This window comes from Brassica napus, chromosome A3 (assembly GCF_020379485.1).
Source record: "Brassica napus cultivar Da-Ae chromosome A3, Da-Ae, whole genome shotgun sequence".
Taxonomy (NCBI): Eukaryota; Viridiplantae; Streptophyta; class Magnoliopsida; order Brassicales; family Brassicaceae; genus Brassica; species Brassica napus.
Window position 1 is genome coordinate 32,418,039 of NC_063436.1, and position 20,465 is coordinate 32,438,503.

Consider the following 20,465-nt stretch of genomic DNA (forward strand, 5'->3'; position numbering starts at 1 on the left):
AGTGCAACTGCATTTGGTAAAAAAAGAAGGAAGATTGAATATTCACATCAAAAGCCATCGTACACGAATATGGTATTGGTTTATTAGAATAATATGTAAGATCACTAACTAAATTACTATTATGCCATTAATGAGGGTGCAACAACTTTACATAGGTAGATTTTTTCAGAGTGATTCCCTTTTAATAGTATAGATAATGATCATAACATATGAATGGTATATAGTTGAAAACAATTATTTTTTTTTTTTTTTTTTTGCTAAAAAGTTGAAAACAATTATTGTATGTTTGTTATAAAACAGTCATCAGTTTTACACTCTCAGCCAAAGTCCACCGTGGGTACTCCGGCTTATGTAGCTCCGGAGGTCTTGTCCCGGAAAAAATATAATGGGAAGGTATGCGAATTAAATTATTAACTAATATTTGATTAAATTACTAACAACTTGTGTGTAAAAATGATATAATCAAATAAATATGATATTTGATATATATATAGATTGCAGATGTATGGTCGTGTATGTGATGTTAGTTGGTGCATATCCCTTTGAAGATCCAGAAGATCCAAGAAACATTAGAAAAACCATTCAGGTACTTAAAATTTAATTTATAATCAAACGTTCATTCCACTAGTTATATAATGCTGTCGTATATGAAATTTAAAATAATTATTAATGTCAAAATTAATAAATACTTACAGAGGATCTTAAGTATCCATTATACTAGGGCTGGGCATTTTATCCGTTAAATTTGATTCGTCATTATTCGTTTCGATTCGATCCAAAAATTCTGGATATCCGTAAACTTTCAAAGCAAAGCATTACTAAAAATAAATATCAAATCGAAGCAAATCACAAATATTAAAATTTTAAGAAGCGGATAACCGATTCGATCCAGCAATATATAAATACATGTATATCTTGATTATATTTAAAGTTTTAAATGTAAAAAATTATAGAATATTATTCTAACATATGATTTGATAAAATTATATAATTATTACTATTCACATTATTACTTATATAAAAGTTACATTAAAGGAAGAGAACACATTTATGATAGTTAAAAGTTTTTTCTTAAATTTGTAATAATTGTTAACTAAGTTCAAAAAATTTACAAAATATGTAGATTCACTACTTCTTTTAATTTTTATCATATATATCATGCAAAAAATATTTTACAAAACAAATTTGTATCAAATTATTAAGACTATTTGTATTAATCAAAACATATCAGATATCCGTAAGTATTCGTAAATATCCGCAAATATCTATTTATTTTCTGGATATCCGTTTTTCCGAACATTCGTATTTTTCCGAAGCAAAGCAAATTGAAAAATTAGATATCCGTGACATACGAAGCAAATCAAAAATACCTTAAAAAACTCGGATATCCGATCCGTGCCCAGGCCCTACATTTCACCATACCGGACTACGTCAGGATTTCCTCGGAATGCAAGCATCTCTTATCTCATATCTTCGTCGCTGACCCTGATAAGGTAATGAATTAAAACCTAAACCGGTTCAGTATGATTCAACAAATTATATATATATATATGGACTAACCAATATGGGCTAAATCAATGGAATTTTTATTTATAAAAAAAATCAGAATGAATCTTAATATGCTTACATGATGACTTTACTTTAAGATACACTAAAAACCAAAACGCAACTTATCCAAACAAAAAAATTAAGAAATAATTCATTAACATCAAACTATATAATCTAAATAAAATGGCGTTGTATCAGCTACCAGTCGTGAAAACTGATCATTCGAACCGAAATCCGGATTGAAAAAATATGCTAATACCGGGTTTCTAATTTGAAATCATGCTAGAGAATAACCGTACAAGAAATCGAAAAGCACCCCTGGTTCTTAAAGAATCTCTTGCCGGGGAATTCAGAGGGAAAATGTAACGGAGATAAGACTGGAGTAGAACAAGAAGAAGAAGAAGAAGAGAGGTTTCGACAAAGCGTTGATGAGATAGTGAAGATAATAGAAGAAGCGTGAAAAGGATTGGATGGTAAGAATAATTGTGGTGGATTAGGCTTAATAAATGGAAGCATGGATCTTGATGATATTGATGATGTTGATATTTATGACGATGTGGATGTTGATGATGAGAGAAATGGTGATTTTGTATGTGCTCTATGATTTCATATCCATGTATACATGCATATGAGAAGGGCTTGTATCGCAGTGGTCTCCTTTTTCACAGATGACTGCCAAAGGTCGCAGGTTCGACTCTATGTCGCCGCGGTGGTACTATGACTCTAAATAAAAACCTAAGTGATTTTCCTGAATTTGGGGCACCACTTGCAGTGGGGTCTAGTCACTATAAAAAGTTTATCCAAAATAGTTTTTACACCAAAACAAAAAATATACATGCATATGCGTTATAAGCGCATGCATGTATTTTCTACCTATATAGCTTGAGAATATCTGATGATTTCATGTTGCATGTCGTTATAATTAAGTTGAAACTAAGTCCCTTTCTTCAGTTTATCAGTTCGTCCGATCCTTCCTTCCTCCTCTTTTCTTTTAGATGTAATGGTGCTGCAGCTTGCTACTTGTACCCGGATAACAATTATAATTAGTTAACAAAAAAAAAACAATTAAGTGGAAACAATAAAGTGTACGTTTGATATAAGTACACTTCTATTACATTGCTTTATATTCAATCCTGTTCAACCCATCTCTATATAATCCGAATATATAACAGTGTACGCTTAATATATGTATAATCCAAAGATATAAGTGTACGCTAAAAGTGTATAAGAATGATCAGTAAATTTCTTATTGGGAAATTCACTACGAAAATTATTAAGCCACCATACCAACTATAATCACCATATATTGAAATAAATGTAAAAGGTAAAAATGTGTGAAAAATTGTATGTATGAGAGAATGGTAGGAGACTATAATATGCTGCTAGGCACGGTACATTTTTACCTTTTACAATTATTTCAATACATATAAGTACGTAAAAAGATTTTCTTTCTCTGGCCAAGTTTTTGTAAAGAGCATCTATGTGAGACAAAGCACTAGCTCCAACCTCATCCATATATCAATATATATATGTTTAGAGTATTTAATTTCTTAAACATAAATATAGAACACTTAATTTGGTACTTGGTGTATATATATAAAACCCCTACTTTACAAGAAAAAAATATAATTGAATATGCAAATCCCTAATCAAATATATGTGGCTTTCAAAATCCAACTGTATTTGGCAAATGATTATTTTTTTGGTATGGAATTAGAGTGGCTCAATACTAATAATTTGAGTGAAATAATGTAAACGACCCATGCTAATGACCAAACATTATGTCCATAACGTTACTTTCTCGTATTTAAAATACCTCACATACGATATAGATCATTTATTATTGCTTGTTCTTCTTGAAAGGACGCTGTAGCATTTGTTGTATTATCTATTTATAGAATATTAATAATTTAGATATATAACCACGTATAAGCAAGCATACATCATAGGATAAATCATTTTTTCCTTTTTCTCTTAGTTACAAAATATAATCATTTAAAAACTCGGTAGGCTTATTTTGAGGCAAAAACTGAAGTACGGCCAAAACATCCGTCATCAGCATGCGGATGTTCGGGGTCGTTTTACTAAATGCACCTTCATTGTGAAGTGACGATTAGTTTAGGTTTCGGCCAAAACATCCGTCACCATCCAATACCTCGACTCTCATCAAAATGAAAATCATTTTATCTACCGGCCCCAAGCGGAACTTCACACAAGATAACAAACGGCTAGGGAGTTGGTAAAGTTTTCGGTTTTTGATGCCGGGAGATGGTCACCTCTAACAAAGAGGGATCTTGGTGGAAAAATTCTCTCCTTAGAGAAGGAGGAGGTGGAGAGCGATCTCTCTCGGCCTTGTCGAGAGGAAGTTTGCAAAAACTTATCCACACAGGACAATGTTAAAAGGCTGTTTGTTTTGAGCTTAGGGAGATTTGGAAATGAAACTAAGCATTGTCTTGAGATTAGATTACTTAACTTTGGTCGACGTATGGACGTTGGAAGAACATGCCAATAGCTGTTCACAGAGACACTTTGACAGTCTTTTGAAGACTCCAGAAGCTGTCCTCTAAAGCAAAGGAAGTATGTCGATGGTGGAATAAGCGAATTCTGCGAGACAACAAAGGGGTACTTCAGCGCCTGGATAAATTGTTCATCATGTACAGAGAACCTAGAGTATTCCATTCTGGCGCAATCTGAAATCAAGCTCCCACATATAATGTCTCTTTCACACCCTAACAAAGTTGAACAGAACTTCCTCTGAGATAGGTCAGTCTTTAAAGAGCTTGACACCTTCGTACCGGCGGACACAGAGATGGGATTGACACCAATTTCCGAGGGGACAAGCTTTGAATCCAACCAAAGTCTTCCCACTCCAGCATTACCGTGTTGGAGCAAGAGAGGTTTGACGGAACAAAACCTGAGCCGTTGGTCGTTGAGGTCTGAAACGGTGAGACACGGTGAGCAGTCGATGGTAAGTGTAGCTACGAACGGTGTTTGCAATGAACAGCGATTGGTCGGCGGTTCGTCGAACAGTAGGTTCCTCGCTTGGATAGTTTGGTAGTAGTTCTGAGAGCCATTGAGGCTCATAGATCTAGCGAGCAGTGAGCAGAGAGGACTGTTACATGAGCCTCTTTTACACCAGAACCAAGTAGAATCGATCTTCCCCGGAGGGAGAAAAGTCATGGTCTTAGGAGACAAGGAAGGTGGCGCCTGTCGCGTTAACTTGAGATCTGAGATCTGAGAAACACAAACCTGAGGAGGAGTGCAGGTATTCTGACACAGATCTGGAACTATTGCAGCCATGAGAGATGGAGAAGGGCTACACAGAAGCCAGAAGATATAAAATCGGTACTGAACGCATCTCTCACAAATAGCGACGGCGGAAGAGATTACGTAACCCAAATACACGAGAGCCTTGTGAAAAAACAGAATAAAACAAAGAAGAAGGTCAGAGTGCTGGAAAACAGTGGAGAGACGGCGACGCCGGCGAGCTACGGAGCTGCCGGCGTCGGAAGCCATGGAGGTACTGGTTGTTTCGATAACTGTGTCTGGGAGAAAGTTTTACTCAGTTGTATAACTTTTTCCATCATATGCATACTTTGTGTTTAGAAATAAACTTCTAAAAAACTTTAAAGAACTCTACAATCTTGTACTAAACCAAAATTGTAACCCACCCTCCATGATTTTTACTTTTTTTTATCTCATCAAGCTTAGTTTATTCCGCACCCCTTTATCTAACATCCTATTCAAAACTTCCATTGGCATAATCTTCTCCCAATGGCTCAATACTAATAATTTGAGTGAAATAATGTAAACGACCCATGCTAACGACCAAACATTAGGTCCATAACGTTACTTTCTCGTATTTTAAATACCTCACTATACGATATAGATCATTTATTATTGCTTCTTCTTCTTGAAAGTACGTTGTAGCATTTGTTGTATTATCTATTTATAGAATATTAATAATTTAGATATATAACCACATATAAGCAAGCATACATCATAGGATAAATCATTTCTTGTTATAAATCATATTGTGGATGTCCATAACCGGCCCATAACTTAGAGAGAGAGTCGGCCCGTCTAGAGAGGAGAGAGAGACGGCCGCGCCCTAGAGAGAGAGAGAGAGTCGGCTACTTCCTTTTCTCCTTTGGCTACTTTCCTATTTACTTTAGACTTATGATTTGTACTCTTTCCATATTTGTATTTCCATATTCTAGTCTTTCCATTATTTTATGACGGTGTAATTCCCTATATATAAAGGACTCCTTATGTTTATGAATAATATACAGAAACATACAGATTCTATTCTTTTGTTTCACAACACGTTATCATCACGATTACTCTAAGAACCCTAAGCTAAAATCCCGAGACCTAAAACCCTAATTCCCCATCGATAAACCCTATCGACGATCACGAACCCGAATCCCGATCCTTGTTCCCGATCCGTCCTCAGCACGCGACCTCAGTCCGTTCTCAGCTCGCGACCTCAGCCCGTTCGCGAGACACGATCTCAGCCTGTTCGACGCGACCCGATAGCAGCTTGCTCCCGTTCGCGATAGACGACCTCAGTCCGCTCCAGCATGCGATGATCTCAGCAAGCAGCACGTACGTGACCCGTTAGCAGCTCGATACCGTTCGACGATCAGCTCCAGCTCGCGACGATCAGCAAGCAATCCGTTCCCGGCTCTTCTCTATTTGGTGGTCCATTCAACCCTACTTGAGATTTAGGTAAAACTAAAACCTAAGAACCAAACCCTAAGGCAATAGATCCAATCCCTAATAACCTAAATTGAATCTTATTGCTTGATTAAAATCGAAACCCTAATTCCCTAAAGCCTAGCCGCATGCATACCATGCAAACCCTAATTTGAAATCGAAATTGATTTGATTGTTTATGTGATTGAATGTTTTGAATTATGATCACATAGAACTGATTGCTAGGATTGCTTAATTTCATACTTGAATTTGGTTGATTGAATTGATGAACCGATTAGATGTTATCTTGAGATAGAAATCGCCTAAGTTGATTAGTTCCCATCTTGTTTTAAGACTTCAATCTGACCGGCCTTGTTCATATGTTGAAACCCTAATTGCATTAATCTCATTCAATATGATCGTTAGGTTGATAGTAACTAAATCCTTTGATGCATTGCTTGATTGTTTGATTGAGGTTTCATGTTTCATGATCACTTAGAAACCATTTTGCTAAGATGTATAAACGATTGCATTATGAACATATAGAAACTGTTGGATAAGATTGTTCATACCCTTGGCCGTGCGGCTTCTCTTGCATCATGCATGTTCGGATTGTTTGGTCGTGCGGCTTGTTAGCAAATCATGCATACATAATCGTATGAACTGAATGCATCATATCCGTTTGGTCGTGTGACCAATTTGCATATCTGATTGTCTTGTATGCATTATAAGAACATTATAAACCTAAGATTGAAACATATGATTTCAGATGTCGAAAATCAACAACTTGGATTTTTCTGCCCTAAATCTCTCTGGAGATAATTACTTGCAATGGGCACTTGATGCTAAGATCATCCTAAAATCCAAGGGACTCGGTGAATGTATCACCGAGGATAATAATGCAAGTGAGAAAGATAGATACAATGTGATATTAATTATACGCCATAATCTTATTGTGAGTCTCAAAGATCAATACTTGACTATTGAGAATCCTCTAGACCTTTGGACAGAGTTGAAAACGAGATATGATCACCAGAGAACGGTGTTATTACCAAAGGTTAGATATGATTGGAGGAATCTCAGAATCCAGGACTTTAAGTTCGTGGACGAGTATAACTCGGCCCTGTTTAAAATAGTTTCCAAGTTGAAACTGTGTGGTGAGGATATAACGGATAAGGATATGCTTGACAAAACCTTTTCCACCTTCCACACAAGCAATGTGTTGTTACAACAACAGTTCGTGAGAAGGGCTTCACAACTTATGCTAATCTGATCTCTTGTCTCTTGCTCGCTGAGCAGAACAATGAACTGTTGATGAGAAACAGTGAATTGAGACCTCCTGGAACAAACCCATTACATGAGGCACATGCGCCGTAGAGGCTAAGAAAGAGTCGACCCATGTCCAGAGTGATAGCCAACACGACCGTGGTAGTGGAAAATGGTATGGACGTGGTGGTCGAGACCTGATATACCTTGGATTTGACCCATTTTTATCCATGGTATATTAGTATTTTACTATATATATATATATCTATGTTTTCTACTCTTCTAGGTATGTTTTCAGGTTCAGATGCATTTCGGAGTAAAGCTATGACTTTGGAGCATTTTGGAGCTTAAAGGACATTTCACCCGAGCTGACCACTTAGAGGTCGACGAGAGGAAGAATAATCGACGGTCGATATCAGGAAATGCCTCGACAGTTGAAGATTAATATCGATCGATGTATACAAGTACCATCGATCGATGTCGAGACACCAGACGCGACATTTTGGATTCAGCAAACTTAAAAACCAAGGCCAAGCCAAATTACCAAAATGCCCTGACGAGTTTTTAACCTAGTAGAATATATACTGCAAGTGTTTTGACGGCAGAAGAAGAGAGCTTTTTCTAGACCTAGTTTTGTTACAAGTTTCATTTGGGAGAGAAGATCACTTGTGATTGGAACTCCTTGTTTCTATTTCTTTTCATCTATTCTATGAGTTCTTATTTCTCTATTGATATGAATTGCTTTGCTATGTGTGAGTAGTTCAACTGTTAGATCCAGGGTTCAGATAGGTTTGTGGGATTAGCCCCAAACTATAGATCTGCCTTGTTGTGATATTCATGATAGATTTGTATTCATTGCTTGTTTTAGCCTTGCTAACTAGAACTTGATCATAGGATTGCATATTCAAGCACCCTTGTTATCCCATCCTGAAATCTATCTATCATATTAGGATTGCTAGAGAGGGCTAACCGCCAATTTAGAATCTTAGTAGGGCATTTCATACTCGCGCATAGGCCTGGCTAGAACCCGTCGATCGATGTCCTCAACTGACAATCGATCAACGTTGGCAAAGGTGTATCGGTCGACGTCTTAATAGACTATCGATCGACACTCTCTCGTGTCTGCATACTAACCGGTGAGACACGAGATCTAGTCTGTTAACCAGTGGTACATGCGATAGCTGATCACTGAGTTAAGCGAATGAGCTCTAATATATCATGCATGCAACAGTTAGGCATCTATAGGTATTATAATCTCCAACACCTGAATAGTGGCCATGCATCTAATATCATTTCCAACCAAGTTACATTTATTATTTACTCGCTTGTTACTATTGCTATTTCATTAAAATATTTACAACCTTTAGAATTAATAAACACTAGATTTAATTGTTCCCTAGCTCCTTGTGGATTCGATCCCTAAGTACTACATCTGAACCTCTTTTGATGAGAGTAACACTCCTTAGGGTAATTTGAGTGTTATCAAGACCGAAACTCGTTTGGTTGAGGCCGAGGCAACTCATATGGCTGTGGCTCCTATGGAGGCCATGGACATGGCCGAGGCCGTGGTACATCTTTCAAGCCACAAAACTCGACCAAATCTGTGTGTCATATATGTGGTGTGGATAATCATTGGGCTAAGACATGTAGGACTCCCAAACATCTCGTTGACCTCTACCAAGAGAGTTTGAAAGGGAAGAATCCTGAAGCTCATATGACTTATCAAGATGGTGAAGATGATTTCAATCATGAACAAGACGATCTCATGGAGTATGAAACGTCTGATGGTTTAAAAGATCAAAGTTGATTTCGGCCATCTATTGTTTTGTGTTCTTTGCTTTATGTTTTCTATGTTTTGATTTCTTTGAACTTGTTTTCTATTTATAGACTTAATGAATGAAAGTTTTATAAAAGTCTCTAAAGTTTAGATTTATAAACGACTATACGTCTTGATAATGAGTTCACGTCCCAAGCGTTTAATGATTACTGTATGTCCATGGGGGTAAGTGTGGAACACTCCGTGGCACATGTACATACACAGAACGGCTTGGCCGAATCATTCATAAAACGAATTCAGCTAATAGCAAGACCATTGATTATGAGGTCTAAGCTTCCGGCCACAGATTGGGGACATGCGGTCTTACACGCGGCTGAACTGATTCGTATCAGACCGTCTAGTGAACAATAAATATTCCCCATTACAATTGCTTACGGGTCATGAGCCAGACATATCCCATCTTAAGACATTTGGTTGTGCCGTCTATGTGCCAATTGCACCACCACAGAGAACAAAAATAGGACCTCAAAGGAGGATGGGGATATATGTTGGATATGATTCTCCCACGATTATTAAGTATCTTGAGCCAACTACGGGTGATTTGGTTAAGGCCAGATACGCGGATTGTCATTTTGATGAATCCGAACATCCAACATTAGGGGGAGAGAATACTAAGCTGGTAAAAGAATTAAATGGAATCAAACATCCTTATCTTGGCAAGATCCTCGGACTCAGGAATGTGATTTAGAAGTCCAAAAGATAATACATTTACAAAAGCTAGCTAATCAATTGCCAGATTCCTTTGCTGGCCCGAAAAGAGTGATTAAGTCATATATACCAGCTGCTAATGCACCAATAAGAATTGATGTTCAAGAGGGACACAATCAAGTTGCTACAGAGTCTAGACAACGTTTGAAACATGGTAGACCAATAGGTTCCAAAGATAAGAACCCTCGGAAAACTAAGAAAAGTGCAGAGAATGAAACCGAGGTTGTTAAAACCCTACGGCGGCCGTTCCTAAATCCCGGGACTTAGCCGCGGCCGATCCCAAAACCCTAATAGTGATCGCGGCCGATCATGAATGCTTAGATTCGGTCGGCCCTGATGTATCTAATACTGATTCTTGGGACGCCAAGATTCAAGGTACTAAAGGTCCTGATAATAATGAGATCTCAATAAACTATGTCTTGTCTGGGATACAATGGAACAGAAAGAATGTCGACATTGATGATATATTTGCATGCAATGTAGCACTTGAAATCATGGATGATAATGAGGATCATGAACCCACGTCTATTTATGAGTACACTCAACGATCAGATTGGATCAAATGGAAAGAAGCTATAAACGTGGAGTTAAACTCTTTAAAGAAGAGAGATGTCTTTGGACCAATAGTCCGGACACCTTATGATGTTAAACCAGTCGGCCATAAGTGGGTCTTTGTGAGAAAGAAAAACGGACATGGTAATGTCGTTAGATATAAAGCACAGCTTGTTGCACAAGGATTCTTACAGAGACCAGGAATAGATTATGAAGAGACATACTCCTCTTTGGTGGACTCTACTACTTTTAGATTTCTGATAAATCTGGCTATAAGAGAGAAATTAGACTTGGGGTTAATGGATGTTGTAACTGCATACTTATATGGGCCACTGGATAATGAGATTTATATGAGAGTACTAGAGGGTATAGAGTTGAAAAACAAATCGAGTACTCGAGAACAATACTGTATAAAGTTGAATAAGTCACTTTACGGATTAAAACAATCAGGTCGAATGTGGTACAATAGGCTAAGTGAGTACCTAGAGAGAGAAGGATACAAGAATGATCCAATCAGCCCTTGTATCTTTATAAATAAATTCGGCCAGGGTTTTGTGATTATAGCAATGTATGTTGATGATTTAAATATCCTAGGAACCTCTGGAGAAATCTCTCAAACAATTGAATATCTTACGACAGAATTCGAGATAAAAAAGATTTTGGAAAAAGAAAGTTTTGTTTGGGATTACAGCTTGAGTACATAAGAGATGGAATCCTTATGCATCAAATGGCATATACAGAGAAAGTACTAAAGAGATTCAATATGGCCGAGTCTCACCCATTGTCTAGCCCCATGGTCGTGAGGTCTCTCGGCCTGGACACTGATCCGTTCCGTCCTAAGATGGACGATGAAGATGTCCTTGGTCCCGAAGTGCCATATATCAGTGCTATAGGAGCTTTGATGTATCTGGCGAGTCACACACGACCAGATATATGCTTTGCCGTGAATCTATTATCTAGGTTTAGCTCTTGTACAGCCCAAAGGCACTTGGACGGGATTAAACATATTCTTCGTTACCTGCAAGGAACGAAAGACTTGGGTTTATTTTATACTAACCATAACAAAGAAGGGTTAGTTGGCTTTGCTGATGCAGGTTATCTCTCGGATCCTCACAATGCTCGATCACAGACCGGCTACGTCTTTACTCATGGTGGTACGTTCATCTCATGGCGTTCCATGAAGCAGACGATCGCGGCCACTTCATCAAACCACTCGGAGATCTTGGCTATTCACGAGGCCAGCCGCGAGTCTGTATGGTTACGGTCCATGACCAACCATATCCGAGTCGATTGTGGGATGACCGAAGGCAAGGACGCACCAACTGTGATGTATGAGGACAATGTAGCTTGCATTGCTCAGCTTAAAGGATGGCTACATCAAAGGAGACCGGACGAAGCACATACTGCCTAAGTTCTTCTTCATGCCCGAGCTTCAGAAAGCCGGTGAGGTCCAAGTTGTCTAAGTACGTTCCAGTGACAACTCAGCCGACCTGTTCACCAAATCACTTCCTACCTGCATATTCAGAAACCTTACGAATCAGATTGGGATGCGTAGACTAAAAGACCTTCAGTGATGTTCAGAACAGGGGGAGTAATACGTGTTGTACTCTTTTTCCTTCACCATGGTTTTGTCCTACTGGGTTTTTCTGGTAAGATTTTAATGAGGCAACATCTAAAGCGTATTACAAACTCTGTATGGTTATGGCATCCAAGGGGGAGTGTTATAAATCATATTGTGGATGTCCATAACCGGCCCATATCTTAGAGAGAGAGTCGGCCCGTCTAGAGAGAGAGAGACGGCCGCACCCTAGAGAGAGAGATAGAGAGTCGGCTATTTCCTTTTCTCCTTTGGCTACTTTCCTATTTACTTTAGACTTATGATTTGTACTCTTTCCATATTTGTATTTCCATATGCTAGTATTTCCATTATTTTATGACTGTGTAATTTCCTATATATAAAGGATTCCTTATGTTTATGAATAATATACAGAAACATACAGATTCTATTCTTTTGTTTCACAACATTTCTTCCTTTTTTCCTAGTTACAAAATATAATCATTTCAAAATTCGGTAGACTTATTTTGAGGCAAAAACTGAAGTACGGCCAAAACATCCGTCATCAGCGTGCGGATGTTCGGCGTCGTTTTACTAAACGCACCTTCATCGTGAAGTGAAGATTCGTTTAGGTTGTTAGGGCTCGTTAGATTTAAAAGTTTAAAGTGTGAAAGTATATTGAAATCTGTTCGGAGCATTGACGTTATTTTAATGTTATTGAAGTTTGATATTAATATGTTTCTAGTTCACACTATCGATTAGGATCAAGAGTTGTTTCGATTAACACAACTGTACAAGTTAACCTAATCTTCCTAGCTTTCGTAGACTGCAAGTCACCTATTCTCACCATCCCTTCCCAAACCATCTTAAAAAGAAATCCGTTTCGTCCTCACTAAATTTTTTCACACAATCTCATCTCGTATCCCGTGAAGTAAACAATGTATGATTATGAATCTTATGTAAAAGTTACCTTGTTCTTCTTGCTCATCATATCAGCAAGCTCCTCAACAAGTTTCTTCTCTTTCTATACTCTCAGCCTCTTAAAGCTCCTCCAATAGAGATTCTTCCCATTGGAGCTCTTAAAATATGTATTATGTATATATATGTATGTATTATATAGGTATAAGTATTTGTGGGATGGGGTTCACAATTTTTGTGAAATCCTATAGGCAAAGGTTCTTAATATGAGATTTTTGGAACCTTTGCCTATGGGGTTCCACAAAAATTATGGACCCCACAAATACTTATACCTATATAATATATACATATATATATATATATATATATATATATATATATATAAAAATAATACATATTTTAAGAGTTCCAGTAGGAAGAACCTCCATTGGAGGTGGTCTTAGGTATCTCACTAACTGATCACCTCTCATCTTATTCTTTATTCAAACACCGAAATTCTGTTTTTTTCTTTTTTTTTGAATGAATGTTAAATTTTTATTCATCAAAAAAACTTTTTTACATCATATGCATACTTTTTGTTTAGAAATAACCTTCTAAAAAACTTTAAAGAACTCTACAATCTTGTACTAAACCAAAATTGTAACCCAGCCTCCATGCTTTTTACTTTCTTTGATCTCATCAAGCTTAGTTTATTCCTCACCCCTTTATCTAACATCTTCTTCAAAACTTCCATTGACATAATCTTCTCCCCGTGATGCAACTTATTTCTTTCACGCCAAAGAGAATACATAGCTACTTGGAATGCATATCTGATACAAAACAACTTCTTCCTTTTCATCTTCTCATCAGATATCAGGATCAGAATAGCTTCCCACACATTTGTATATGATTCCCTCAAAATCCCTTTAACAAGAAACTCCCATACCTGAGTTGAATAAGAACACTCGAAGAAAAGGTGATCTCTTGACTCTTGAGCTGTTTTGCATAAAGCACAGGTTGTATCAACTCCTTGATTCCAACGGAAAACTCTATCCATAGTAGATAGCCTGTTTAACGCAGCCAACCAAGTCAAGAATGCATACTTAGGAGTTGCTCGAGAGAACCAAACACCACGAGACCAACGACACTGCGCCACATGTTTTTGAAACCGCCAGTACTCTCAAATCCACCGTCCCATCAACCAGCTGGGAAAGCGCCACATGTTTTTGAAACTTCTCCTGTTCCGTTACAAGGAGATATATGAGCAAGTCATGACTTGTCCGAGTGGCGTCTTAGTTGATGCTACAACCTGTCTTTGACCACCGCATGTTTTGCTTTTGCTCCTGAACCATTGCAAGTTCATGCAGATCTCTAAACGATATATCTCCACGACTCTATCTCTTTCTCGATACCGAACACAGCCTCTTTGAAATCCAAGATTAGTGAGTAGTACTCGTTTTGACCGTCGATGGCTTATTTCGCGGGTTTATTTCGGACGGCTCTTTGTTTAAATTACCCTATCGGGTTAAAAAACTAAGTAACAAAACAAAACAAAAATGAAAGCTTTCAAAACATAAGAAGATTATTATGCAATCTAAGAATCCAGCTCTACAAAGCAAATCAACCAATCATCCATATATAATGCCCTAGATTTGGGGAATGATTGTATGTATTCTACGGTTTTTGGAAAATAACTTCTCCCTTCATCTACTAAACCCGTGTGGCAGCAACAAGCGTTTAAAACCATTTGATTCCAGCGCTTACAACATACTCATCATCTTCCGTAATCCACAGCGCCTATAAGATTGATATCACACGCATGCAGAGATAACATCATCCTCTCCCAAAAATTAACTCTCATAGAGCAACCATACATTAATGGAAGACTTAATTATGATTCAGTCACCATGAAACTACGGACGCACTAGCAGCACACCGAGACAAATCAACGCAACTTAATTCTTCACCCTTTTCATATCAGACAAAATCAAAATTCTTTATACAGATATCTCCACCCGGTAGTAAGTATCGGGTTGCAGTAAATAGGAGCTTCAGTGTTGAGATCAGTTTATCTCTCTGGTTCAGTTGTATAAGTCAAGGCGATGATACAAATCTTTTGCTTATTGATGATAATGTGTTAATCTTTTGGACAGGTTGTTACTTTCATGAATATAAGTTCTATTCTTTTAATGGTTTCGGTGAGTTTATCAATTCTTTTTTGAGGGACTGGGAGACTGGTGGAGCTGGAGTTTTGGATTTAGATTTTCGTGGATCACAATTGTTAATAAAGCAAGTGGCTGATGAAACGGGTTGTATGATTTATCCTTTAATTAATTTGTTTGGAAGGGACGTGTGTTATGGATCTACAAAAGCTTTATTTTCTTGTATTTTTAAACACAAAATTCATCAAATGATTACACAAAAGGAAAAAGGGGGATGTACGTGGGATTTAGTTATACAAGATCATCGTACATGGACACGATTTCTTGTAATGGATACAATTATCGTGAGGAAGGTTTTTAAAAATTTATTAAAAAACAATATAAGGACTTGGATATGAAAATATTGGGTTGGAATTGTAGAGGAATGGGGAGCAATTATATGATTAGTTATCTGAGGGATATATGGCATAAACATAAACCGGCGTTTCTTTTCTTATCAGAAACAAAACAACAGTTTGATTTTGTTCAGAATTTTCAATTTCATTTTGGGTATAAACACCTACATACGGTGGATCCTATTGGGAGGGGTAGAGGACTGGCTCTTTATTATGACCATGATTCACCGGTTTCTATTATCTATTCAAGTAATAGAATAATAGATATTGAAACCACATATAAAGGAAAAACAATTTTTATTTCTTTTGTATATGGGGACCCCGTTCAGGGTCTTCGAGACCATGTCTGGGAACGTCTTACTCGAATTGGGATAAATAGAGTGGACCCATGGTTTATTATTGGGGATCTAAATGAAATAAGAGGTAATCATGAGAAGGAAGGGGGGGTATTACGACACGCGTCCACTTTTGTCGATTTTAATAATATGATTGACAATTGTGGTTTTTTGGAATTTCCTGCTGTGGGAAATACTATGTCATGGAGTGGGACGAGGAACAAACAAACGGTAAAATGTAGATTAGATCGGGCTTTAGGGAACGTGGAATGGCACACCCTACTCCCGTCCGCATTTGTTGAGTATTTGGGAATGGTAGGTTCGGATCATAGGCCTATTGTGACGAATTTAGATGAGAAACAAGTAAGAACGAGAAGGCAATTTCGGTTTGATAAGAGATGGATTGGTATGGATGGTCTTATGGATTCCATTTTGAGAGGTTGGTCTACAGAAAGGCCAAGTCATAGTTCGGGAGTGGTAGATAAAATTATCAACTGTAGACATGAAATTTCGGTTTGGAGGAAAAATAATCCACCATATGGGAAGGAAAAGATTAATTCTCTTCAGAAGGCTTTGGAGGACATTCAGCGTGATAATACCAAGACATATGAGGAGGTGCTAGAAGTTTCTAGGAAGTTAAATGAAGCTTATAGGGATGAAGAATTATACTGGGAACAAAAAAGTCGAACGACTTGGCATGCAAAAGGGGATAGAAATACAAAATTCTATCACGCTCTAACTAAGCAGAGACGAATACAGAATAAAATTGTGGGTATGCACAATAGTGATGGTAATTGGGTAACATCAGAATCTGAGGTAGAAGGTGTTGCGATAGATTACTTTAATGACTTGTTCACAACGACATCACCTTCGGGCTATGAAGAATTTCTAAGTGAGGTGCCTACTTTGATTACAGAGGATCAAAACAGGTCTTTAACCTCTTGGGCATCAGAGGAGGAAGTGAAATCAGCTTTATTCATGATGCATCCTGAAAAAGTTCCAGGACCGGATGGAATTATGGCTTTATTTTTCCAACAATCCTGGTCGATTATTAGATCAGATATCACAAATATGGTTAACGAATTTTTTAGGACTGGAGATTTGGAGGAGAGGATGAATATGACCAATATTTGCCTCATCCCAAAGACAGTGCGACCAAGTAGAATGACGGAATTGAGGCCAATTAGTTTATGTAATGTGGGTTATAAGATTATTTCGAAGGTCCTTTACCAACGGCTGAAGAGGCTATTACCACAATTGGTATCAGAAACACAATCCGCTTTTGTTTCTGGGAGACTGATCTCCGATAATATATTAATTGCTCAGGAGATGTTTCATGGATTAAGAACGAATAATTCATGTAAGGAGAAATTTTTAGCTATAAAAACAGATATGAGCAAAGCATATGATAGGGTCGAATGGCCTTTTATTGAGGCGATGCTACTAAAGCTGGGTTTCGCACAAAGGTGGGTATCTCGGATAATGTCTTGTATTACGTCGGTAAAATATAAAATTTTGATTAATGGTCAACCAAAAGGACATATTGTACCAAACCGAGGACTTCGTCAAGGTGATCCGTTATCACCTTATTTGTTCATTTTGTGTACTGAGGCATTAATAGCAAATATACGGAAAAAGGAAGAAGCAAAATTATTGACGGGGTTAAAAATCACGCATGGTAGTCCGGCAATTACACACTTATTATTTGCGGATGATAGCCTCTTCTTTTGCAAAGCTAATAGGCAAGAATGTGAGACTATCATACAGATTTTGAAAGACTATGAGAGAGCATCGGAGCAACAGATTAACTTTCAGAAGTCTTCAATTCAGTTTGGTCATAAAGTACCGGATGTAGCACGTTTAGAGGTGCAACAGGTTTTGGGCATTACTACAATTGGTGGTATGGGAACATACTTGGGGATTCCCGAAAGTCTTGGTGGCTCTAAAACACAAGTATTTGGTTATCTTAATGAAAGGGTCAATAATAAGGTTAATAATTGGACTATTCGATTCATTACGAAAGGAGGAAAGGAAGTTTTAATTAAAGCAGTCGCTTCCCCTATGCCAACTCATCTTATGTCCTGCTTTCGGTTACCAAAAACGGTTACGAAAAAAATTACCAGTCGGTTGGTCATTTTTGGTGGGGTGGTAGTGGTAATAAAAAAGGTATGCATTGGTTTGCCTGGGATAAAATGTGCAAAGATAAACCGGACGGTGGTATTGGTTTTAGAGATATTCAAAATTATAATACGGCATTATTAGCAAAACAACTATGGAGGTTAATCGATAAACCTGATTCTCTTTTTGCAAGAGTTTTTAAAGGAGGATACTATAGAAAATCTGATCCTTTGGATCCAATCAGATCATATTCTCCCTCATATGAGTGGAGAAGTATTACATCAGCTAGATCTCTGGTTAATAAAGGGCTAATCAAAAGAGTAGGAACTGGTTCAAGCATTTCAGTCTGGAATGATCCTTGGATCCCTGCTCCTCGCCCGAGGTCAGCAATACCAAAATGTTCGAATCAATATTTGAATCCATTACTTAAGGTGGAGGATTTAATTAATCCAGTTGATCTCTCTTGGAATCTGGATTTGCTCAAGGTATATATTCACCAGGACGATGTGGATATTATACGGAGTTTAGCTATTAGTCGTAACCCAAAACCAGATTCATATAGATGGCATTTTACGGACCATGGTCAATATACGGTTAAATCAGGTTACCGTACGGATAAATTATTTCCAGATATGGGATCTTATGATAGAGTTTTGGGACCAGATATTAAGCCATTGTTGGCTCATTCTTGGAAGCTTCAATGTTCACCAAAGCTGAAACATTTTGTTTGGCAGATACTTTCGGGTAATCTACCGGTAACCAAGAATCTTCATTCACGAGGGATAAAATGTGATGTGCAATGTCAAATATGTGGTGCAGAAGAAGAATCTATTAATCATGTTCTGTTTGAGTGTCCATTAGCACTACAAACGTGGGCTTTATCTAATATTCCCTCATGCCCAGGTGTTTTTCCCACCCCGTCACTTTTCACAAATATGGACTATCTTTTCTAGCGGTTACCTAAGGAACCAGATATGAATTGTTTTCCATGGATATTGTGGTATATTTGGAAGAATAGAAACGCTAAAGCTTTTAAGAATCAGATAAAAACCCCTTTTGATATTCTTCGAATGGCGAAAATCGAAGGTGTTTTGTGGGCTGAAACCCAGACAAAGGAACCTATAAACCGTGAATCTCTACATATTGCAGAGACCCATTTTCCACATGGAGTTAATAAGTGTTATATAGATGGAGCATGGAAGGAAAATGATCTTTATACAGGGCAGAGATGGGTCTACAGAAAAGATGGATCAACTGATACTATGATGGGTGCAATGTCTATTCGCAGGAGTCTATCACCTTTACATGCTGAATGTGAAGCTTTGATATGGGCGATGGAGTGCATGAAGACCCTACAGATCTCAGAGGTGGTGTTTGCAACAGATTGTTCTCAATTGGTGAAGATGGTGTCTATACCGACAGAATGGCCGGCGTTCACTACACACATGGAGGAGTTTCTGCGATGTAAGGAATTCTTTCTCAACTTTACTATTCAGAATATACCAAGGACGCAAAATACTCCGGCGGACAAACTGGCACGAGGTGCTAGAACTTCGCCATCTGCTATGGTTTATGTTGACTCAATTCCTTCGAGGTGGCTCTCAGAACAGGAATCTTCTTAATTTCTTAGCCTTTTGTCGTAAAAAAAAAAAGATCTCTCCACCCGAAATCAAATCAAGTATGATTGTTTGTTCTATTGTTGCCCACTAAAGTCATCTTGCTTCAACATACTACCGATCCATGTTTAAATTAGAACTATCTCATAGATTTTTTAATATATAATTATAGATCGATGTGTAGATAGGAATTAATAAATTAACTAAAAAAAAGTAAAGGACGTAACATCCATTTCTATAACATCAAATATTTATTGGTACAAGAATAAATAATAAAAACTTAGTATTAAATCCATTTTTAGGGTTTTAAATTATAAATATGTAAAATAATTTCATCCAAATCTAATAATCAATTTGAATAGTAAATTGAATTATAATTTTCTTGAGTATTCAACGGCCATGTATTCGCACTCGCAAGCCATTTTTAGGAATCTTTTTCCCGGTGGGGGCGGTGGGATATCTTTACAAGTTCCGTTTACTGTATTTTTATACTTGCGTTTGCACACCCTTAAGCATTGTCCCGTAACACGTGGATTGCAGGGTAAATATAGTAGACTTAGGACCTGACTGGTTTAAACGCAGCGGTTGCGGTTGAAGTTGCGGGAGTTTGTGAATGCGGGCCGCTGCGGTTTCTAGCGGTTTTAAGAGATTTGTACGACTGGTACTGCGGTTAAAAATTGATGCGTTTGCGGGTGACTTATGACTGGTTAACTACCAAATGCGGTAACAGTCAAATAATAAATTAACAATATTTACATTTAATATAATTATAAAAATA